Source organism: Dipodomys merriami, unplaced genomic scaffold (assembly GCF_024711535.1).
Source record: "Dipodomys merriami isolate MVZ:Mamm:240054 unplaced genomic scaffold, mDipMer1.0.p SCAF_230, whole genome shotgun sequence".
Lineage (NCBI taxonomy): Eukaryota > Metazoa > Chordata > Mammalia > Rodentia > Heteromyidae > Dipodomys > Dipodomys merriami.
In genome coordinates, this window is record NW_027203716.1 from 1625381 (window position 1) to 1650863 (window position 25483).

The 25483-nt window shown below is 35.1% G+C and overlaps 1 pseudogene; it reads left to right on the plus strand.

The window, feature by feature from the left end:
- The first annotated feature begins 11954 nt into the window (after positions 1-11954).
- LOC138835218 (U6 spliceosomal RNA) lies at positions 11955-12051 on the plus strand (annotated as a pseudogene).
- Positions 12052-25483: the final 13432 nt, after the last annotated feature.

Below are 25483 nucleotides of genomic sequence, written 5' to 3' on the forward strand. Positions count from 1 at the left end.
TCTCTTTAAGTAATTAGCCCACTTATTTATTGGGCAGTTGTTTCTCTGAGGATTTGTTGTTGGGGGATTTAATTTTTTGAGTTCCAAGTATATTTTAAATATGAGACCCTTGTCCATTGTATGGCTAGTGAAGATCTTCTCCCAACCCGTGGGCTTTCTATTGATCTTGATAGCTATGTCCTTTGCCATGCAGAAGCTCTGCAACTTCATGCAATCCCATTTGTCCAACCATTCTTTGAATATTTTCTGTTTCCGTGTCTCTATTAAGAAAAATTCGGCCTGCGCCAAGGAGACCTAGGGTTTCTCCTATTCCATCCTGTAATGTTTTCAGAATGTGTGCTTTGACTCCGAGGTCTTTGATCCATTTGGAGTTGATTCTTTTGCAGGGTGATATATAAGGATGTAGCTTTAGTTTTCTACATATAGCAAACCAATTTTTCCAGCACCATTTACTGAAGAGGCTGTCTTTCTTCCATTTTATTTTTTTTAGCTCACTTATCAAAGTTTAGATGGCTGTATGTCTCTAGGTTCATTTCTGGGTTGTCAATTCTATTCCATTGGTCTTGAGGTCTGTTCTTGTGCCAGTACCAAGCTGTTTTGATTTCTATGGCTTTATAGTAGAGTTTGAAATTTGGTATTGATATTCCTCCAGCAGTGTTCTTTCTGTTGAGGAGCGTTTTTGCTATTCTGGGTCTTTCATTGTTCCATATGAATTTTTGGATTTCCTCTTCTATTTCCTTGAAGAATGACGTTGGAATTTTGATAGGTATCACATTGAATTTGTAGATAGCCTTGGGAAGTATTGTCATTTTCAGGATGTTAATCTTTCCAATCCAGGAGCATGGAGGATGACATTGCCCCCATTTGTTAGGAAATGGAAAGACTTGGAAAAAAATTATATTCAGTGAAGTAAGCCAAGCCCAAAGAAACATACGTCCCATGATTTCCCTTATTTGCAATATCTAGTATATGTATGAGTCAAGCAGAAAAGGTCAGACAAGGTGATGTTAGAAGAATGAATTCTAAGATATGTATTTAAATGTTTTTTTTATTTCCTGCTTTTGTTTCTAACGTATTTATATGATTATTTCTTTGTTGCTTTGTATGTCACTCCCCCACTGTATAACCCCTGCTTTCACTGTATTTGATGTCGGTATAATTTGTGGAATGGAAGGGGAAAAACAAGTCATTTAAATAAGGATACATTTGGAACTGTTGCAACAATGAGAAGTACAAGTTGTCAAGTCGAAAACGAACTTTACATCTTGGGCGGGGATTTGGTGGGGTGGAGGGAAGATGGGAAGGGATGGGAACGGTTAACTAAGGAGGAGGCTACAATGCTTGATAAGAAATGTACTCACTCTCTTGCCCATGTAATTGTAACCCCTCTGTACCGTATTTTCACAATAAAAAAAAAAACAAAAAAAAATCCTAAATATTTTACCTCCATATCTTTTTGTATTTTTTCAGGTGCTATTATTAATACAAAATCTTTAAATATAGAGGGTAAACACTGTAACACCATTTCTAATTCTGTCACATTTGGTCCTGCAAATAAAATATCATCCATATAATGAAAATTTAAATGTGAGGCCATTTTTGTTTAACAGGTTTTAAGGCCTTATCAACATATATCTGACACATAGTTGGAGAATTCATCATTCCTTGGGGCAACACCTTCCATTGGAAGTGCTGATGAGGGGTTTGATGAATTATTTGTCATAAAGAAAAGGCAAATCTTTTATAATCTTTTACATGTACAGGAATGGTAAAAAAGCAATGTTGTAAATCTATTACTACTATTGGCCAACTTTTACGAAGCATGGCAGGCGACAGTATACCAGGTTGAAAAGCCCTCGTAGGATACATGGATGCTTTCCCTCCTTGTAAATCAGTCCGCAATCTTCATTTCCCTGACTTTTTTTTAATAACAAATATTGTAAAATTCCATGGTGACATAGAAGGCTCAATATGTCCTTTGGTTAACTGTTCTTCAACTAATTGATGAGTTGCTTCTAATTTTTCTTTAGATAAAGGACATTGCTGAATCCAAAGAAGTTCCTCAGATTTCCATAATATCTCAATGGGCTCCATCTAAAAATATTAAAATTGAATATGAGCTCCCCATTGTTCCAGTACATCTCTACCAATTATGTTAACTGGAACTTCCATAATATAAGATTTAAGGACAGCTGTCTGTACGTCTTCTGATGTTATAGTACCATACGACACTGAGAGCTAGAAAAGAGCAGCGAGAGAGCGCCTCTGGGCCTGGGCTAGGCCTTTATCTAGGGTATGGGCAGAGAAAGTTGTGGCCACATCAAATTCACATGTGACCTCAGTGGATGCAGATGTGACCTCTTTCAGGTGTCCCAGTTGCCTATGTAACGCAGGTACTGGGTGGAGACTTTGCTGCAAGTAGGGTGGAGTCTTTCGCCATCCTGGAGCAGACCTTACATTCCAGGCTTTTAATAATCATAAAATAGGGTGTGGATTATTTCTGGCTACTTCCTGCTGACAAGAGGAGGTCGACAATAGGGGTAAAAGGCTGGAATTTGGTCCCCTCCCAGAGAAGGCAGTGAGCAGCAGTGGTCCCTTGTTGGCGTGAGTCCTTAGATGAAGTCTGGAGAAGTCTCATGAGCATTGAGGGGCTGGAAAAAAATACTAGAGAGCAAATAAATGGCAAGAGGAAGGACTTGGGGCTGAGAATGTTGTAGAAATGTCCCTAGCTACTTCTGATATCTGGTGACTAGGTAGAGAAGTCAGGTGACAAAGGCAAGAATATAAATTCCTGTTCAGTTAATACATAGACAGGTATAGACATTGGATGGGCAGCCTTCTTACTTCCACTGACCTCCTGGCTCTGGTTAATTTTGAAAGGGCAGGCACAAAGTAGCTGATGTGTCATTTCCTCTTACTCCTCTCCATGTTCCCTTGTTCCCCAGACTGGCTGTGTCTAACTGCTCATTGCTGTGATGGCTTGTCCCAGTTGGTATTCAAGGAGGTTTGAACTCAAGGGCTGGGCATGGTCCCTCAGCACTTCTTCTCAAGGCTAGTACTCTACCACTTGGAGTTACAATAGCACTTCCAGTGTTTGGCTGCTTAGAGATAAGAGTCTTGAGCCATGCTTGCAGCCGGGCTCTTTGCAGGTTAGTTGGGAGATGGAGTCTTAGGGATTTTTCAGCCCGGGCTGTCTTTAAACTGCAATCTTTGCCACAAAAGCCCTTTATTATTTCCAATTAAAGCAACAAGGAGATCCAGTAGAATAAGTACAGCTTACCTGGTTCTTATCAATAATTGACAGACAAATATTCTGAAATGACAAAACTCATTAGATGTGATGAGAATTTCAGCACACATATGCCTAGTATTTTAGAACCATGTAGTCAGTAGAATACACAACACAAAACAAAAATGCTTATCAAGAATTGCCAACAAATATTCTGAAATGACAAAACTCATTAGATGTGATGAGAATTTTAGCACAGATATGCCCAGTAGTTTAAAACCATATAGTCAGTAGAATATACAACACAAAACAAAAAAGGCAAAACTCAAAACCTAAAATTTTGAAAACAATGTTTAGACATCTTTGCTAACAAAGCACATCACATGGTTGGGCCTCATTTACCAGGGCCTGTGAAAAAAGCAAATTGCTAGCAAGGCATCTTAGAATAGCTGAATGGAGTAGTAAGTTTGGTGGAAGGTTAAGGGCCAGATGGGGCCAAAACCTTAAGCCACCATGTGGCCAAGATGGCAAACTCAAGATGGCGAATTTCTGAAAAAAACAAAATGCAAAGATACCCTGAACAAATAGACCAAGACTACAATTGGCTAGCCTTTGAGAGAGAAACTAGAGGGGGTCCGTGGGACCCAGCCTGCATCTCACTCTTCAGGGCACAAGCCAAAATGTAGAAAAAAGAAAGGGAGAGATAGGGAAAGTTGGACATGAATGGCAGAGAGAGAGCAAAGAGAGCCTGAAAATAAACAGAATTCTGACCATTTACCATTGCAGTAGCCAAAACTGTCTACATCTGAGAATGGCATAAAAATGAGGCGCTCTAGCTTTCCAGGGAGTGCAGGAGACATTTCAATGGGGTTTCACGGCTCAGGCGTGATTCCCAGCACCCCATTAAATGAGTAGAAGAGTCAGTCTGGTGAGTGAAGGAGAGCTGACGAGGCAAAGCGTCCCGAATCCCCCCAGAGCCCTCTAGAGAGAGCAACAGAGAACCATAGAGTAGCTTCACTTACCAGAGTAGAGAAGTGGTGTGGACGTGGATGTGAAGGCCAGCAATGGTATCAATGCACTGTGTCTTCAGCAGACAGATGGGTTGGCAAAAAGCCATCAGAACTGTGGGTATTCCTCAGAGCAAAAAGGGAAAAGCAAACAGAAAAAGTAAAAAGAGGGAAAAAAAACAGAGAAATCCCAGCTATCCTGACTTTAAGCCCTTTATCCGAGTCATGCCACCTTTTATGTTAGGTTTTTAATAAAAGGTAGCTGAGTAAGAACAGCACCACGCACGTGGTATTCAGGTAAGGGGTAGATTTATACAGTAGACCTGCTGGGACCAGGCAAGTTTGGCATTCCACGTGGTTCGGGAAGGCCTAGGAAAAAGAGAGCGGGGAAAGAGAGAGGAAAGAAAGAGAGGAAAGAAAGAGAAGAGAGAGAGCTAGAAAAGAGCATTGAGAGCTAGAAAAGAACACTGGGAAAGCAGAGAGAGAACAGAGAGGAAGAAAAGAACAGTGAGAACAGAGAGAGAGAGCAGAGAGCTAGAAAAAACAGTGAGAGAGCTAGAAAAGAGCAGCGGGAGAGTGCCTCTGGGCCTGGGCTAGGCCTTATGTAGGGTATGGGCAGAGGAGGTGTGGCCACATCAAATTCAGATGTGACCTCAGTGGATGCAGATGTGACCTCTTCCAGATGTCCCAGTTGCCTAGGTAATGCAGGTACTGGGTGGGGACTTTGCTGCAAGGAGGGTGGCGTTAGCCCGCCATCCTGGAGCTGACCTTACAAGGACCATACACCATCACTACCTTCTTCAGTTTACCAATATCATCAACAGCAGCACCTTCATATCTGACTGGTTGAGATATACCATTCATAGGGGGTGGTCGAATTACAGGATAAGGAAAAAATAGGCATTTCATCATCAAACTCACGGTCTGAGCCCTCTGTTTTGTGAGGGAATGATGCTGTAAAAATTGCATCGGCCAGTGAAGGAGAAGGCTGCTTTACTTTCACATTTTCAGGTTCTCCTTTCACTCTGCTAATTTCCAACTCCATATATTGTAATTTTGATAAAATCAATTCCATTTGCTCAGACATTTTATTTACACTTTCAGTTTGTTCCTTTTCAGCCTTTTTTACCTCTTGTTTTTTCTCTGTTAATTGCAATGCATCCTTATCTATTGTGTCCTTAACCTCAGATTCCAATTGTAAACCTACAATAGAAGGGGAGGCCTCTTTCTTTAAGTCTGCTATTAATCTTTCCTTATTCAAAGCTTCAAAAAGAGTATGTAAAATAGCCCAAGTGGACCAAAATCTAATAGGAATCTTTTCCCCTTCTTGAACAGCTCTTTCTACATTATTCTTTACTCGTTTCCAATTATCAACATCTAATGTTCCTTCATTGGGGAACCAAGGACTCCATTCCCTAACTACATTAATACACATTTCTATGTCAGAAGAAGAAATATTTAGACCATAAGCACCAAGTAAATGTTTAAGCATATGTAAGTACGGAGTAGATTTAACTTTTCCCATCACCCTGTAATTAAAGGTACTTACCTGAATATCCCTTCCTGAATTCAACAATGAAGGGTCCCTGTTTGGGTGCCAGTTGTATCATCTAGTGCCTTGGGGTCCCTGGGTAAGGGTAAAGAAATCACCAGGACACAGGGGATGCAGAGTGCATGCAACAATTGCCACTGCATGGTATGATTTATTGTTAGTGGGTATTTAAAGACAGGCAAGCATGATCGTGGCCAAGATTTGGTCAGAAGACATTGACACAAAAATTTCAACAGATACATTTTTACTTGACCTATGAGACAATGCCTTGGAATATTATTATTTTTTGGGGGTCCAATCGTGGGGCCTTAACTCTGGCCCTGGGCGCTTTCCCTCAGCTCTTCAGCTCAAGGCTAGAGCTCTACCACTTGAGCGACATCACCACGTCCGGTTTTTTTCTTTTTGCTTATGCGGTGCTGAGGAATCGAACTCAGGGCCTCATGCATACAAGGCAAGCGCTCTACCAGTGAGCCACCTTCCCAGCCCTGTCTTGGTATATTATTATCTAAACTATTTTAGAGCAAGCACAAACCACTTGTCCAATCTCAGGAAAATGATTGACCAGCTGTTCAACTATGCTTAAGCAAGCAGAAGAGCTACTTCCTCAGCTCCCAGGAGTCTGTGACATGTGTTTTGAGATAGGGAGAGAGAACATTTTCCCTCTCTAGCCCGGCATACCAAGAACTTTCCTATTACTCAAACACAGTCCTCAGATAATCCTGAGGCCGGAGCCTGCATCATTCTGCCCCTTCAACCTAGACCCTGAGTCTTCACAGGCTTTTAACTGTAATCTTACAATCTTAGCCTCCTGATTATCTATGATATTTAAAAAGTATAAATATAAATAATATTTCCAAGAATACCAGTGGAGGAAAAATGATGCAACCCAGTTTATAGTGGTGTTCTTTCCAGAACACGGAGGGCATCACATTAGCAGAGGTGCAGTGTATTTTCACAATGGAGATAAGCTATTCTTGATGTGAATTAAGGGAATTTTGAGGTGCACCCTACAAGTTGGAAACTGGTGGTCTAGGATGACTTTATGGCATAAATCTTGTGATTGATGGTCAAGAAATAATAGCTTAATCTGACAAACAACTGCTTACTCTTGAAGAATTAATTATAACATGCTTCATAGTTTTATCCTTTATCAGAATGTGGCTCTTTCTCTGTTCACTTCTCAGTCTGTAACACCCCATTGGAAAATGCACCTATTGCAGAATTACATAACATGCAAACAGGTATATTTTGAATCTCTCAGGAATGGAATGTTCAGAATTTGAAAATGAGTAGTTATTAGTCATAGGAATTTTGAAGAACACATAGATTCTGTCCTCTTAACAACTTATTAACTTTTAAAAGTTATGGGTTTCCATAGAATTAAACTGTTTTCTGTTTTAGTATAAGAAAGTACTAAATTTATTCTATTTTCAAAATATTGGCAAGTATATTGTGAAAAAATTTTCTAGTTGGATATCATTCAAGTTGATGACCCTCTGATAAAGAAGAGGTAATTAATTCAAATTAGATGCTAAATAATACTGATTTTTAAAAAGTTACTACATAAAGAATAATATTTACTATACCAAAACAGTGAAATTTTATTTCATCAGCTTATTTTTTAAATTTAATTTTAATGTGAAAGTGATGTGCACTGGGGTTACAGCCATTGGAAGGTACTGAATACAAAACTTTTCAAACTTGTTATCCCCTCTCTCATTTTTCTCACAGTTTTTCCTTCATCACAATACCCCTCAGACGTTGTAATGTACATTTCCAACTTATTGTCTTGTGAGAATTGCTATTGCATTGGTTTGCTCTTTGTCCTTTGCCTCACCATTTGTTTTGTTCCTGTTCCCTTAACTAATTAAGGTAAATGTATACAAAATACACAGGGTACCAAAATCAAACACAGCAGAGGATAAACCTTAGGGGAAAATCTCAAAGAAAATAGAAATCACATAGTTCATCAAAATCAACAACTGCAAATAAGTATTTCTTTTTCCATATCTTGGAGTTCATTTTGCTCAACATCAGCTTATATGGTCATATATATGCATACAAAGGCACTGGAAAATAGTAGTTTCATGGATACTATATCATGAAAACAACATGTTAACTCTTTTTGTTGGTAAGGGTGGGATTATAATTGGTGAATTCACGATTCTGATAAAGGAATTTCAAAAGAGCTTTAAAATTTATGACAGGTAAATTTTAATTGTTCAAACTTTTTAACAACTTAGCCTATTAAGAACATTTAAAATTGTCTGAGAAAATAGGCTTTCATGCAAAGAAATCCGTGTAGACTTAGTTGAGAGGGAGCAATGTGGGTGAATATGGCTCATTTTCACAGTAAACAAACAAGCCTCACAAACCTTGCTGTAAATCCTGTAGGTTCTCTTGAGAATTGTCCTTACCCAGGAAATATACTCTCACTGTGTGAAACAAGGGTGCAATGGAATTTAAATTCAAAGTTCTTTTAAAAAAAGACATCAAAATTTGTGAATTGACATTTAATTACTAAACAGTAATTCTCTGAAAAAGAAGGGAAGATGTAATTCAAAATCACTTACTTTAATAAAAGTATGAGAAAAGATTAGTGAAGAAAGGTGAGAGAACCCATACAGGACTGTTTTCTCTCCAGTGGTGTAATGGGATCTTGACCTTGTTTCTTCCATTCTATCCTCACAAGCTATAAAGTGTAGCTCAGGACTGGAGTAACCAGTTCAGATAAAGAATACTCAAAGAGTGGGGGCTGGGAAAGTGGCTCAGTGGTAGAGCACTTGCCTTGCATGCCTGAGGCCCTGGGTTCGATTCCTTAGCATCACATAAGCAAAAAGAAAAAAGCCGGAAGTGGAGCTGTGGCTCAAGTGGTAGATCGCTAGCCTTGAGCTGAAGAGCTGAGGGACAGCGTCCAGGCCCAGAGTTCAGGCCCCACGACCAGACCCCCCCCCAAAAAAGAGAATACTCACAGAAGAAAATATTTGCAGTCGATGTAGGTGATTTATAACCTTTGACAATCTATTCAAATCTGTTCAAGATTCTCCCCTACCCCAAACTGCCCTCTTTGGACAGCTTTGTTTGTTTTCCCATGACTGCCCTTCATTAACTGCTTAAAATTTTGTGAGCTCATATACATACTCTCTAAGCATTGCTGTTTGGTTGTGATTTTTGTGTGTTTTTGTTTGTAGTTGTGTTTTTAACTGAATTTCAAAAGGTTGTGCATTTGTGTTACAATTAAATATGTCCACCTAATTGTCCAATGCTCCTGGATCAGAGTCACTCCTTCTATCATTCTCAACCAACCCTTTCTCCAAGATTTATTGCAGATTTAGGACTTCCTTTATTACATGTGTACATTGAGTATTCTAGCTGTACTTGCCCCTTGTTCCATTTTTCATTCATTTTATGTCTTTACTATTATTCCTTTCTGGTTTCAACTTCCTGATAGTCGTTCTGTTAAACTGTCTGTTAATACATTCCAAGGAGTTTCAATCCCACATATACTTGAAATGATGTCAGCTTATATTTCCATAATTCATTCATCTGAAATAACAACTTGCAAGACTGGAGACGTGAAGCACCAAGACATGATTTTATTCTCATCGTTTTGGAAGATTAATCTTAAGTCAACAAGAAAGTTTAAACATCACTTAGAATTTATAGCTAACTACCAATTTTTATAAATGGCTTTGTACAATGGTGTGTGATTATTTTATTTTACATGGGATGATATTTTCTACTACCTATAAATTTTGGAAAAAGAAGAAAACTAAAATTTACTACTGTAGATGAATATGATAGCAATAGAAGACAGATTTTATGTTTGTCACATCTCTGATCAGTACTCATATTCAAGACTTAAAGTCATATTTCTTACTATGTTAGACAGATAGGGAAAATATATGATAAGGCAACACATGATAAGGCAACTATTAGTGACTTTTTAAAATGTACCTTCTTATATGATGAAATTTACTTTATTAGCTAATATTTGGGTTTGAATTATGGGAGGCTGATGTATTTAACACATTTCTGGAAGGCACCTACTGAACAACGCAAATGGTGCGAGATACTATTTCTACACTTTATTGAATGGTTGAACTTATTTGGCATTAGTGCTGGGTAAACAAATCAACTCTATTGTAACTTGATTCCTACACTTGAAAAACTTAATGTCACTATCATCTACTTGTCAAGTGTTATTTTGGTGAATATGATTATAAAAAGTTTATTTGAAAAGGAATATACTTTCAAGAGATTAAATGTATGTTATCATTGGTTTGAGAATGACAACATTTTTAGACTACAGAACCAAGTTTTACTGAAGTACCAGTGTTTTGAAGTACTAAGGGTCTTCTCAATTAATGGTTTTCGAAATTATATTTGAACTCCAAGTCAAGATTTCCTAGCCTTGGTAGAACAATTATGGATCTAACATTCAGGAATTATTTTTCGGCCTACTTATGCTGGACTGAAATCTTCCATTCATCATTAGGAGATGGGTATTAAAAATAATCTTGTGACATTTGTGATTTTGTTTACTCATATGGACTGGTCATCTGTAAATTGAAAGTTTGAACTACAGTACTTTCTGTCATATTTTGTGATCTCATCTTTCATTTTGAGTTGCCTTACATTTCACAATTGCTTACTGCTAATTCCTGCAAGGAATTGGGGCACTGAAATATTATAGGAAATGAGAATATGAGATGGGTCTTCAATTACTTTCTCTTAGAATGTTGCATGGGCCAAGGTGAGAAGTCTTGCCCATGTTATCTGATGATGCAGGTAACTGGGACCTGATATCCTCATACCCATGGGTACTGCAGAAGAATAATAGCTTTTAGGCATCATATCAGCAAAAATTTGGGTATAATCAGTAAGAACGCTTCAGAAATATGGAAAAAAAACACTTTGGGACTAGCGAGTTAACACAAGAAACACATCAGCAGTGTAAAATCTCTTCTAGATTAGAGGAAAACAATACTGCTTTTTTTTTACTATGTGAATTCAGAAGACCAAGAACATTTAGAAGGTAATACAAGTTTATACCGAAGACATTGCATTGATACTTTTTATATTCTAATATATATTCTAAACCTAATTATTTATGTTCCAATCTATTTATGGGAATAATTTTAAATTTATTTGTCAAATTATCAATGAATTCTAGTAAGATTCACTGTGTGAAATTTAAGATCAGCACATATAAATATAAAATATATATGTATATATAATAGAAGAAATTGTTATGCAATGTTCCGTTGTGGTTAGGGCATCAAAGGCAACTGTGTTTTAAAGTATTATTCCATTATCTCTACCTCAGTTTTTGGTAGAGTTAGACATAAAACTTTACCATTTGTAAATTTACAGCCTGGAGGCAAGAGGAAACTCTTTGATTAAAACATTACCAATTTAAGGCCTAATATCGAGGAAAAACATATGGACTTTTTCAGGAGTTATGGAAATATTTGGTGATAGAAAGTCAGTAGTGCAAGTTCCTGCCTGGTTGGATGGTAGACAGGCCAGGATATTAAGTAAACATGAATATGAACATTTTTTTTACCTTCTTGGCTTTAGCTAGTTTTGAAATGATAGGAATAATAAACAATTATATTTTGATAAAATACCTTCTATTCTGAAGAATTAAGTCTGAAGTGTTCATATCTCTATGAACCCTTGTAACTAAGATTAGTTTTGTTCCAGTAAGACAATCTATGCTGTCAGGTAAGATATTCTGGTTGGTCTGTTCCTACATGGAAGAAGGGTAAAGGGACAGAAAGACATTTGTACCACTGAGACCTCATTTAGAAAATTTTAAGCTGCAGAAGTTTAGAAGTAGCTCTTAAGCAAGGCTTACTTTGAATCCATTAGCTCCACAAAGCTAACTCAGTTGATAAATAAGTACTTGAAAAGCCATTACCTTTGAACTTAGCTATAAAGGCTTCAAAATATGATCAAATTTAAAATGAAAACATCAAAATAGTCATTGACAAAAAATTGCAAATATGAGCAATCGACCAAACAATATAAGTTTTTTCCACTATACAAAGAAATTTAGAGAAATAAGATGAATAGCATTTTTAGTAACAATAAAGGTTCCTTGTTACAAATAGGCAACCAAGGATTACATCGTTAACTACTTAAATTTAGAGGATACTCCATGCTTCAGCAGCAGGTCTACACAAATTACAATACAGAGATTAACATGGCACTTGCACAAGGATGGCATGAAAATTTGTGAATTATTCCATATTTTTCATTCTTCAAATGCAATGAAAAACAGTTATTAAAAAGTTGATTAGAAAAATACAAGTGTAACAAAACCTGTAATTCATAGAATTAAAGGTTAGTTTGACATCAGTGTATTAAACTTTCACCTTCGAAAGGCCCTTACATAGCATAACCTTTAAAATACTTGAAATTAGATAACATTATCTTTTTATCCCAAAGAAATAAAATAATATAAAGGCTTAGGAAAAAGGAATCTTAAACTTTTCCTATATGGAATGTAATCTGAAAGGACACATTTATTAATGAACCTATATATTATAAAACAATGTAGACTTCAAAATATTATATCTAGAAGACAATGAAATAGATTATGGACTTTATACAAACATAGATACTTTTTTCAGACAATCACCAGGAATATCTTTAATTTCTATACTATTCTTTTCAACAGATAAGATAAAATTAAAAAAATCACAAACTCTGCAGAAATCATTATAGATGCATACAAACAACTCTTGAATACATTTTGACATCAAAGTCAGGCAATTCACGTGGAAGAATAACATGGAATCCATAAATTTTTAAATTAAGATCTTGCTGTTATTTTGTATTATGAAAATATTTTGTAGGGACAGAAAGGATGGACTGGCACTTTTGAAATTTAAGAAACTTAACCAAACCATTACTACATAGGAGAACAATTTGTACAGCCATCCACAACTTCAAAGAGTTAGTGATACATACTTATGCTTTTGGCAATATCAAATGCAGTTTCTTACAAGTTGTTCTTCAGTCCGGTTTGAAATCATGTTTAAACAGAAGGAGATACAGCGTATCTTTGCTATTTCTATCCCAAGAAACAATATTTAAGGAGGTGAAGAGGCCTTTAGTTTGGGGATTGGTATCTGCATCATGATGAAGTAAGAAAGAATCCATTCTGGTATTATTCCACATATACGCACTGTGCAGGGGTGCCAAGCCATTCAGAATTCTTGCATGAATATGTGCCTTGAGCTACCAACTCATGGACAATGTCAAAATGTCCACTCTAGGATTCCCGATGAAGAGGGGTATACTTACCTCATTTCTAGTATACATATGAGTGGCCTTTTTGGAAAGTAGTCTCGGCAGTATAGTAAGCCGATTAATTTCAGCATCTCAAAGAAGAAATTTGCATGGATTCTTCTCCATTATTTTCTTGCAATTGATACCTTCCTCACGTTTTGATCTTGTTCCTTGTCTTCATCAGAATTGCCTAACCAGAGACTTTGAGTACCAGTGGGAATGAGGTGTCCATGTATTTCCCCAATAGTTCACGTAGGTTGAAATGGTCAGAAAAATCCGGTGAATTTTCTGCATGTTTTTTCACCATGATTTATTTTCTCTTTTTCCATTTTTACTATTTAAATTGTGGTAACTGAGGAGTACTGAATTGATAGAGAGCAGAGGAAAGATTTTCCTCCGTATTAAAATGCACAGACTGAAAATGAGGGACAGTGGTGTCTTCATATGCAGCTTATTCTAAGAAGGAGAAAATAGGAAACAAAGCCTACTATGTAAATGATTTGGGAAATACAAAGATATAGTGTAAGAGAAATTACTATTCAATATATGAGCTTTAAGAGCTTTCTAATAGATCCATTATTTATTGGTAACCAACATTAGAAAAAAATGTATAATGCAGTAGTAAAATAGAAGTCCTTTGTATGACTACCTAAATTCTTGTTTTTTTTTTTAAACACTTGTTTCCATCTAAAAAATTAGGCCTGGGCTGGGAAGGTGGCTCAGTCGTAGAGAGCTTGCCTTGCATGCCAGAGGCCCTGGGTTCGATTCCTCAGCACCACATAAGCAAAAAGAAAAAAGCCGGAAGTGGCCCTGTGGCTCAAGTGGTAGAGCGCTAGCCTTGAGCTGAAGAGCTGAGGGACAATGCTCAGTCCAGAGTTCAGGCCCCACGACCAGACCAAAAAAAAAAAAAAGTAGGCCTATCTATTTTCTTCAGGTGATTTTGATGATTGAAGATGCTTAATGAGAAGTCAAAATGCATTAGTAGTCCTTTGATATCAATTAAATTTCATTGTTTCTTCTTGGAGAATATAATGATCAAAGCAATAGTTCAGAATCAGCAAGCAATAGTTCAGCATCATGCTTCCAGTGCAAGTGGATCTCCAGTAAGTAATCCTCTGTACCATTTTCCACAAAGTTTTGTCACCGATAAAATCTGCCTGCCTTCTCTAGCTGCTTTCCCAGCCTGGACCTTTTCTTTCATTGTGCAGGAAAAGTGTGATTCAATTGATTTCAGTCAGATCTGTTCCAAGAATTATCAAGGATTTAGATTCTTTTTTTAAAAAAATTAGTTGTGGGGCCTGAACTCTGGGTTTGGGCACCGTCCTTGAGCTCTTCAAATCAAGGCAAGTGCTCTACCACTTTAGCCACAGAACAACTTCTGTGGTTCTGTTTATGTGTGCTGATTTGTTAAATGGTAGAGCAGAAAGTGAAATGATGCAACCAAAAATATAAAAGCAAAATAAATTAGGATAATTATGGAGCAACCATATTGTATCTGAGAATCATGAAAGAGAGAGAGAGAGAGAGAGAGAGAGAGAGAGAGAGAGAGAGAGAGAGAGAGAGAGAGAGAGAGAGAGAGAGAGAGAGAGAGAGAGAGAGAGATGTGCAATCACCTAGGTAGCCAAAAAATCCATGCTTCTGATCCATTTACAAAGCAAACAATTTTATTTTTTATTTGTTAAAAGAGATGGAAATAGAATTTATATATTAACTGGAAATTAGTAAATACATTTTTAGTAGCCTACATAAAGAGATAAAGCTATGACCAAATTACAAACAAGAATCTTAATCCTTGGGCTGGGAAAGTGGCTCAGTGGTAGAGTGCTTTTCTTGCTGCTTACTACAGTGTGGAGACTAATTTCCAAAAATGCCACTCCTATGAATACTAGGGATGAAGATGAGTATACCCCTCTTCATCGGGAAGCCTAGAGTGGACACTTAGACATTGTCCATGAGTTGGTAGCTCAAGGCAGATATTCACGCAATTACTGTGAATGTCTGGACATCCCTGCACAGTGCTTACATGTGAAACATTGCAACAGTACAGACACACACACACACACACACACACACACACACACACACACACACACACACACATCATCATCATCATCATCATCATCATCATCAGATTTCTTCTTAAGTATTTTTTTGTGTATGTTCTTAAGAAGAAATTTACATTACTAACTTGAATTTCTGACAGAACAATATAATCACTATACAGCTTGCTTCTATACTCTCAATATTAAATTGCTATCTAAGTATGTGCAATAGATAAGTATAGGAAAAAGTAGGAGCCACACTGGTGGCTCATGTCTTTATTCCTAGCTAATCAGAAAGACGAAATCTGATGATTGTGGTTTGAAACCAGAGCAAGAAAAAAGTCCATTAGATTCTGGTTTGAAAGTAACCAGCAAAAGCTAGAAATGGAGCTGTGGTACAAGCAATAAAATGCTAGACTTGAGAAAACTAAAACAAAATCATAACAAATTCTGGGACAGAGCTAGGCCCTGAGTTCAAGCTCTAGTATTAGTATTTAACTAATGAAGGAATGAATTAGCTAAAAAATTACCTAAAATATATTAAGTGGTCACAAGTGGAGGGGCAGATGAAATGTGACTACCATGGTGACTGGATTATGAATTATTTTGTAATAAGGCAAATTATCATTTGTCCTAATCACTAATATTTTATTTGAACTTTTTTGTACAATAAACCCTGAATTTAGCATGCATGTATATGTGTGTGAACGTGTGCACACATACGTGTTTATGTGTGTCTGTGTCTGTGTGTGTGTGTGTGTGTGCTGTTGCAATGTTGCTTGCCAATATGAACAGGGTGAGGCTGAAAAGAACTGTGTTGCAATGTTGTTTTATTTATCAGTGTTCTGTCCTGTCATTTCAGTGGAACCACCCTTCTGTACATTTTATTTGTTAATAACATCATCAAAATCAAAGCATTTACAACATAAGTTAGATAAAAGCGATCATTTTCAGTTCTTAATATATGTTAGGTAAAAAGATACACATATAATCAGGTAGTAATTTATTGCTGTAAGATGACTGTCAGTACAAAATATGTATTTGAAATCTTAAATTGGTTATATTTTTAAGAAATATTCATGGAGTGATTTTGACCGACTTGAAGAAATAGGTATTGCTCTCTGGTTTTTTCTGTGAAACTCAAGGTGGATAAACACTTTCCAAATTTCTGTTGAAAATAACTTTCTTTGTAATATCATATCTATTCACACTATGATAATAAACCCCATATTTTTAAGGTTTGAATATCGCATCATATTGACTGAAAATCAGTATTGTGGCTATGCTTGTTAGATATATATTTAAAAAAAAAACAAAAACTCGTGTCATCTCCAGATTGTGGATGCATTTGAACTTGTTTTGTACATACAAATACAAATGTTCCTTCATTAATAGTTCTTTTGTGGGAGTAACGATCACAACTTTAACAAATAAGGCTTTTCAAATATCTTTTCCAATATAAATAACATCCCAGAGCGAGTCTTGCAATTTTTGAAAACCATTTAAATATTTTAGTAATATTTTAGTTCATTGACTATACAGCTAAAGATATTTCTGAAATAAATATTGTTAAAATCTGAAAATGTAAGTGTGTATATAGGCTCTTTTATGGATCATTTTATGAAAAGCCAGTTTTTATGAAACTAAAAGAAATAGAATAAAAGAATGTAAGTGAATTGGGTAACTTAATTATTAGTATAATTTTGCTTTCTATTAGCACAGTCCTTTGAATGTAGATGATGCAGTTAAATTATTTTTGTGTCACTGTGCTTCAGTTATTTTTAGAATCTTTGTAGTTATAAGAGTGAATTTGTAGTATAAATAAATGTCTTTTAATATGGTTAGGATTAATCTTGTGTTTTGTGTTCTACTACCATGAAAATGAGTATTTTCAAGTGTTAATAGTTTATAATTGAATCTTCATTATCATAAGAAATTTTGAAAAACATTGGTAGTATTGATGTCTTTATTTTGAGGGGGAGGGGTACGGTAGTGGGGCATGAACTCTGGGCATTATTCCTCAGCTCTTAAGCTCCACTCTAGCCCTTTACCACTTGAGCCACAGCGTCACTTCCACTTTTTTCTTTATGCTTGTGTGCTGCTAAATAATCGAACACAGGGCTTCATGCATCCAAGGCAAGCACTCTACCACTAAGCCACCTTTCCATCCCTTCATGTCTTTTTAAACCAATAGTATTCACAAGTTGGAGAGTCTTTAATTCATACTTAGGTCTTGGTGTCTATGATTTTTTATGCTCTCATTCCTAACATTAATGATAGGTCAGAGTGCATTTTTGAGTATAGGAAAGGTAAAATATTTATCTGGGGTCAAAGGTGATTTTTATATCAGTCTTGTTTAATAGCATTTTGAAGTAGTACCTTTCTCTCAAAATGTTGGGTATAAAAAGCAATCAAAATACTTGAATGGTAAACAACTTAGTTGAGCTACAAAGTGGAAATGATTTGTCCATAAGACCTGCAGAATTTTTCCATCAGGAATTGGGGAGGTCATTCTTTCAGTAAGACAGTGTTAAACAGAAATAGGGTCCCCAGGCAGTGCAGTGTTGAGTGAAGGGATAAAATATGATTTCTACTATTTTGAGCTAGAAATCAAGAATATTATACTTGAGCAGTTCCTTTCACCAGGGAGGTAATTGATTATGAACTTTGAGTTTTCATATTACAGTTCCCTATTTTCTAACAAAGATAAAGTGAAATATTGTGAAAGTGAAAACAATAATTCGGGAAATTTTCCTATAATTTTTAAACTAAGTGCTGGTATTTTAGTCATAAAATAGAATGAGGTTAATTGATACAGTCGGAGATGATCGTCAGGCTAACACTTACCATGTGTGCAATGTTGTAGTAGTAATTCCAACTCTGAAGACTTCAATATCATCATCTGAGAATTAAAAATGTAAGGAGTTCCACTTTATAGAATTATAGTGAGGATTCAATTATATACCATAGGTTAAGTACTTGGAAAAACAATCAATTAGCATTTGGCAAATTCTACCTCTTATTTTATCATGTGATGAATTCTAACATTTTTACTGTGATTTTATATGTGCAATGTGATGTATTGATATTCATTGCATTGATCACTTTTCTGTCACTATGAGGAAAATACCCGTAAAGAAAATTTCTGAGGAGGAAACTATTATATTGACTCATGGATTAAGAGAACACAGTTTAAGATCAAATATCTCCATTGTTTTTAATCATATTTTTATTATCTTAACTAGGTGTATACGGGAATTTCCATTCAATAAATGAATTTTTAACTATAATGGATCTTTATATAACTTTTCCCTACCCTTCCAAACCTCACCCCACTTTAATTTTTTCTAATTTCATATTATTTGCATTGAATATTATGTCTTCACTTTTTTCCTCCATAACTCTCTTTATTCCTTCCCTTTGACTTCCCCTCACATCTTCCAAGTGATAGCTTCCTGGTATTCATTTTGTTAGATGAAAAGTTCAATTTTATAAAAAAAATTACACCTTTTAAATACTGCTCTGAAAAATGAAAACTTTGGTTAATACTGATGTCTAACTTGCATAAAATTCTGGCTTCCAAATATGCGACAGAACATGAGTCCTTTGTGTGTCTGCTTCTCACTTCGTTTACTTAACATATTTTTAGATCTATCCCTTTCTTTGTAAATAATGTAACAGTGCTCATAATGGATAGGTGCAATCCAATTGTGTATATATGACACACTTTCTCCAACCATCCCTTCGCCAAAGGGCATCTTGGCTGTTTCCATAACTTGGCTGTGGTGAATAGTGCAGTAATGAACAAGGTTGTGAAAGTGATTTTACTGTAACCTTTTGGAAGAATTCATCACTACCATTCTGAGAGCCATCCTCTAGCCAGTTTTCTAGAATAAGCACACCTTCCTGTTATCTCCATCACAACGTATTGCAAGTCCTCAAAAACACACTCTCCCATACATGTCTCAATAAGCTAAAACCACACTATGCCCATATTCTTTCAATATATTTTTAATACTTACATAAATTTAGTGAGAACCTTCTAAATACTTTCCTAATGTGGGAATGAGAGACATAACAACAGAGGAAAAGTAAGAAATACACATTTTAATTAGCTATTATCATATTTAAAATCTTTTTCAGCTCTAACTCATAGCCTCACTTTCTATTATTTTAATCTTTATTTGATTACGTCATCTATCCCCTAAATTATAACAGGTGAGTTAAATACAGACAAAAAATTTTGGTTTGATTTTGACACTCATGTGTGAGGATGTACAATATGGGCTAATTGATGGATTGGAATTAATAGCAATTATCCATTTTGTTAAAGTAGAGATGGTTTTTTTCCAAACTGATACATATTTCACTCAACAAAAAGAAACTTGTAACAATTCCCTTTGTTTTGCTCCTCATTAACTTTTGTTTCCATATTATATTATAATGAAGGATGATTTCATATATGTTCTGTAGATTCAAAAATGTGTTAAACTATTTCTTCCAATATGTATTGATATATACATACATACATATATTACACAGGTTACAATGATAATTTATAACTTCTGTAACTATACAATTTACTAAATTATTAAAAACCTCGATGGTTCATGCCTGGGATCCTGGTTACTCGGGAGGCTGAGATCTGATGAACATGGTTTGAAGCCATCCTGGGCAGGAAAGTCCATGAGCCTCTTATCTCCAAACAACGAACAGAAAATAAGAATAGGAACTGTGGCTCAAAGTAATAGAGTGGTAGCCTTGAGAGAAAAAGCTCAGGGACATCACCCAGGCTCTTAGTTCAAGAACTACAATCTACCCAAAAAAATCTATTTAATTTACATCTGTGTAAGTAGAGTATTTCCATCACCGAAATGCACATCCATGCTCATTTGCAAGGTAACTCTGTTTTGGCTGAAGTACCACTAAACATTATCACAAAAGTAGCATAGGAAAATGGGTTCATTCTATCTCTCTAATGGATTTTTCTCCACTAAAATACTCAAGTGTTACAATTATTCCAATTATTTACAATCATAACTTTTTTCTTTAATATTCCTGATATTACAGTTTGAATTCAGTGTCTTGTGCCCCCTAAATGGGTGTGCTTACCACTTTGTCATGTGCCAGCCCTAAATTATCCTGATAATTTTTCAGATAGAAACTGGCTTCCTACTTGTGTATGATCTTGGCCTCAGTCCACTTTATGTTATTCTTCCTGGAATTTAGAATAACAATTGCATGGTATTCTGTACAGTTTTTTCTGTCTAGTCTGGGCTTTAGCCACTGTTCTCACATCAGTGCACTCCCATGAAGTCAGGATTTTCATAAGCTTTTCATAGCTGATTTTTAAAAAATCTTTGCATTTCCTGCAGGTTCTTGAGTACTGAATTAATTTGTGTTTTCTTATCTTGTTTTGTTTCATTTGAATGCATGTGTTGAGTTGTTCCTCACTTTTCATTTTGTTTCTTTCCCTGATGTTCTTACCTAAAGTGCTGAGAAACCAATTCTTTTTTCTCAAGATAGTCAGGGTGAACATTATTTATTCCAAAGCAATTTCAGTAACAGTTAAACACCTTCATGTCTATGAATGGTATAAAAAATGCTAAACGTTGAGAAGGGTGTTTTTACTTTCACGGTAGTCTTTGTCATACACAGATCATGAAATATATAAAGATAATATAACTACAGATGCATGCCAGGAGGAGAAAAACCTATTATTAATTGTTTGACAGAGGCTTCACTTCTAGTGAAAGAAATATATTGCTTGATGCAGGATTTCACAAAATCATATTGCTAGGAAGAACCTAAGCAATCATCTAATACTATAAAATTGAGTGTGAGGAATTGACTTCCTGAATAATTTACTTTTGGATCAAATAAAAGCAGGCTTCCAAAAAGAGTGTAGATTTTAGAGAAACATGATGAATTTTATGTTAATATGTCCTTAGCTGATTTTGTTAATTTGTGAGCCAGTACAGGGAAATAAAGTACAGCAAAGGTAAAAAATAAAGAACTTCACATTGAAATACTCATTTGTGCGTGTGTGTGTGTGTGTGTGTGTGTGTGTGTGTGTGTGTGTGTGTTCATGCGCATGCGAGTATGCAAATGCACACGTGCATGTGCTCATGCATGCAGTCATCATTCTTGAGGCTTGATAGTGCCTGGGAATTATTCCTCAGATTCTGTGCCCAAGGATAGTGGTCTACCACTTCACCCATTTCTATTTTTTTCTTTTTTTTAGATAATCGCTTGTATTTTCATGATTGGACTGGCTTTGAACAGTGGTCATGAGATTTCAGACTCCCGAGTAGCTATTTAAGTTTATTCATCCTCTGAGTACCTAGTTAATATTCTGGCTGTCCTCTATGCTTCACTGCTCTTTTATTCATTTCCTGAGATAATCACAAGCCTAAGTCATATATATGTCTAATTTCTTTATACTGTTACTGCTTGGCACCAGGGGCTCCTATCTGTACTCTTAAATACTTCAGAGGCTTGAGAACAGAACCCAGGCCAAAAGGTTAGTGAAATTCCTTCTCAATCTATAGCTTGGTGCATCGGATCATTTCCACCATCCTTCACTATCTAGTTACTACGATTAGATGGATTGTGGATCCAGGCCAGTGAAGGTAGCAGTCTGGACAAGTTGGTGTTCATCTCGGATGCCATTGATGATGAGAAGGCTAAAAGGACAGATCAGGTGCATGTTCTTGTGGAAAGGAAACCCCTCTCCTAAAATTAACCACTGATATGACGCCTGCCTAGCAAGAAAACTTTACCCGAATTTGAAACACCCACAAGTTCCCACAACCAAAATAAGTATATACATGAACATTCAAAAACTTAATACAATCTGTTCTTTGCTATAATATCAGCTTCATCTGATTATCATATGATGTGACAGAACAGTTCCTTCATTAATCTTATGATAATTTAAAAAGACCTAAAAAATTCTTTCTCACTTATTAAGTGCAAATTAATGGCAAATTGCATCATTTCTTACATATTTGACTACCACTATAAATTCATCTTATGATTAATATTAATAGTAATATATTCTGATTTATTACTTTACTTTGTAACAGTTTTTAAAATTTTGCTTTTCTGCTGAAGTTGAAGTATTTAAATAGTATCATCAAAGTATATTCCTTGGGCATTTAGGGCAGGTATTTACAACGTTTTTAACCAATGGACTCTAAGAATTCTTAATTGGTATATCACTTGGTTTATTTTTCATTTCAATTTAATATTATTTTAATGGTAATGTACACAGGGGTTACAGTTATATAAATAAGGTAAAGTAATGAGTACATTTCATAGGGAAGGAACATTCTTATCTCTTCCATCGATTTTTTAGCTCACTCAAAAGAAGGACTACTGATGCTTTTGCTATTGCTATTGATCCATGGGTACTTTTGCTTTCTTTGTTAATGCATTTTTATTATAAAATCGATATACAGAGGGTTTAAACTTAATTAAGTCAACTAAAGAGTACACTTCATTTTATTTTCTAAATTTCAAATTTTTGGCTTACATAATTGCTTTTGTTTTTTAGGCTAATTCATTTTTTTCAGAGTTGTAGGATTAGTTAATTTATTTTTGCATGATTTTACACATGTAAATTATTCAAACACATGTATTTTGCTTTTATAATATTTAACATGTGACTATTTAAAAATTGTTTTCTTAATTTGTATATGGCTATGATTTTAAATAAATTTATTTTCTTATAGTTATAAACATATTTGTCCAGGTAACAAATCCTTACTGTATTTTCAAGAAGCACATACTTTATTAAGAAAGGCTTCATTACTTGGCCACTTTTTGGAAATATTTTTTCTTGAATTAAAAAAAAAATTTGAGCTCGGCATTGTGATTTGTGGCATCCATTTTCTAGCTATGGTGGGAAGTGTAAATAGGGTTTGAAATTCGAGAGATACTGAGAAACTCTGTGACCTTATTATAAAACTATTCAGAATGAAATGATTAGAGATATAGCCATTGCTAATGTTATATAGGGCATCTCGCTATCATATTCTAAATCTTGAGTTAAAACACCAGTAATATCACTCATTTGTCAAAATAAAAGGACACATGTTTCACAATGTTTATTATTTAACCTTATTTGCAAAGATTCTCATGTCTTCTATTAATTTTCAATTTACTTAATCTATTAAAATCCAAGTATATTGTGATTATTTTATTTCTAGTAAACTTTAAAATTGTACAAGCAATATTAAGATTTCATATATTAACATACTTTTACTATTTGTGATAATTTCCTCCGTTTAATATGATAATATCAATATTCCAAATGTGGGTATGTGGTGTGTATGTGTGTGTTTATGTGGTTTTTGTGTGTGTTCTTTGTGTGTACTTTGTAATGTTTGGGAGATCACACCATTGCTTCACACATGCTAGGCCAATGTTTTACCACTGGGCTATACTGCCTAGTTATAATCCAAATAGTGTTTTAAATCATGACTTTGAAACTTTCATTCCTAGTATGTTTTTTCAAAATTATATATGATAAAATGTGATCCATATTCTATCCACTCTAGCAATTTTTATTGTTATTTAGAATATTCCCACTGCCTTTCCGCTTCCAATCTCTTGTGTTTGTTATTGATAAAGGTTTTACTTTGCTTCTTTTCTATCTTCATTGTTTTTCCCTTTAGAGTTTAGCTATTCTTTCTCTTATTTATTTGGGAATTTATTATCATATTCCTATTAAATTTCCTTACATTGTAATAGGTATATATAGTGCTTTATTTTCTACTTTATTTTTTCCCATTTTTCACTGACTTTGGTCCAAACTATTCGATGGATTAAAAAGAAACTTGACTCAGGACACTTTACTTTTCTCCTTCTTTTCTCTGAGGTCTTTCTATTTTTTTGAAACACAATAGAAATGACATATAGCTCCTATGTGGTCCATCATTCTTTCCCCTCTCACTCTCCTCTGTTGTACAGCTCAAGTTGTTATCATTCAGATACAGCATTATCTAAATCTTAACTCATTCCGAAACTAATTTTAGTTGTTTCAAGTATTTTCTAAAGACATTTCTCTATGTATAATATCTGGGGTCTTGTGTTTTTCCAAGGTACAAAATATGAGTGACTATCAAACATCTAGATATCTCTGTAGAATATTGGTCCACCTGCTCAATAAACTCGTATGTAAATTCAAGGAATACAGGTCAGTCAGAACAATCTTGTAAAATGGTGTAGCTTCAGCCTTCATACTAGCTTTGAATCTTATTACCATGTTTAGTAGTGAAGATAAAATAGTTCAACTCTAAGAACAGATACATAGAGGAATGTAACAGATTTGTCAAAATAAATTCTTAGTTTTATGATCAATAGATTTTGAAAACTATCCTACGACTTTATGAAATAAAAATAAAATCTTAAATGGGTGTATTGACACTATTGTCTCTCGAGATTTAAAGAATGATCTTAGACTATTACCTCAATCTTTTTGTTTTGCTTTGTATTTTTGTCATTCATGGGGCTTGAACTCTGGGCTTAGTCCCTGTCTGTGTGCTCTTCCGCTCAATGAGAAGTGCCCTACCTCTTTAGTCACAGCACCAGATCTGGTTTTCTAGAGGTTTATTGGATATAAGATTCTCATGGACTTTTCGGCCTGGGATGGCTTTAAACTGTGATCCTCAGATCTCAGACTCCTCAGTAATTAGGGTTACAGATATGAGCCTCAGGCACCCATTCTACCTCCATCCTTATACAAAAATTTAAAATAAAAAATGATTATCAAACTAAATGTGAGATGTGAAAACCTATAAAACATAAATGTAAAATTTCATGACATTGCATCAGTAAGGATTTCTAAAAATTTGACATGGAAAGCATTACTCGCTAAAGAAAAGCAACAATAAACTGGATTATATTAAGTGATAGCTTTTCATAATTCAAAGTATACTATAACTGAAGTGAAAACATATCCAACAGATACAGGGAACATATTTGTTAATGCTACAATGTTAATGCTACAATATTACTGAATCTTAAGTATTTTTATATCTTCTAATTCTATATAAATTTTTACCTAAATAGGATATTTCTTTGAAGAACATATATAAATTAATAGTCAATAAGAGGAGCATATGAAATAAGTTCCTCTTTAGTTTCTAAGAAAAAAGACAAAGAAAACTCACTAGTATGACCCTAATATAAAAAGATGACACAAAATATAGTAATGCATTTGTAGAGAAAATGATAAACTCTACATAGGAGAATGATTTGTATAATACTACGATCATTTTAGCAAGCAAGATTGCAAGTCCTCAAAAGGTCAAAGAGAATTGTATATGCTCCAGCCATTACACTT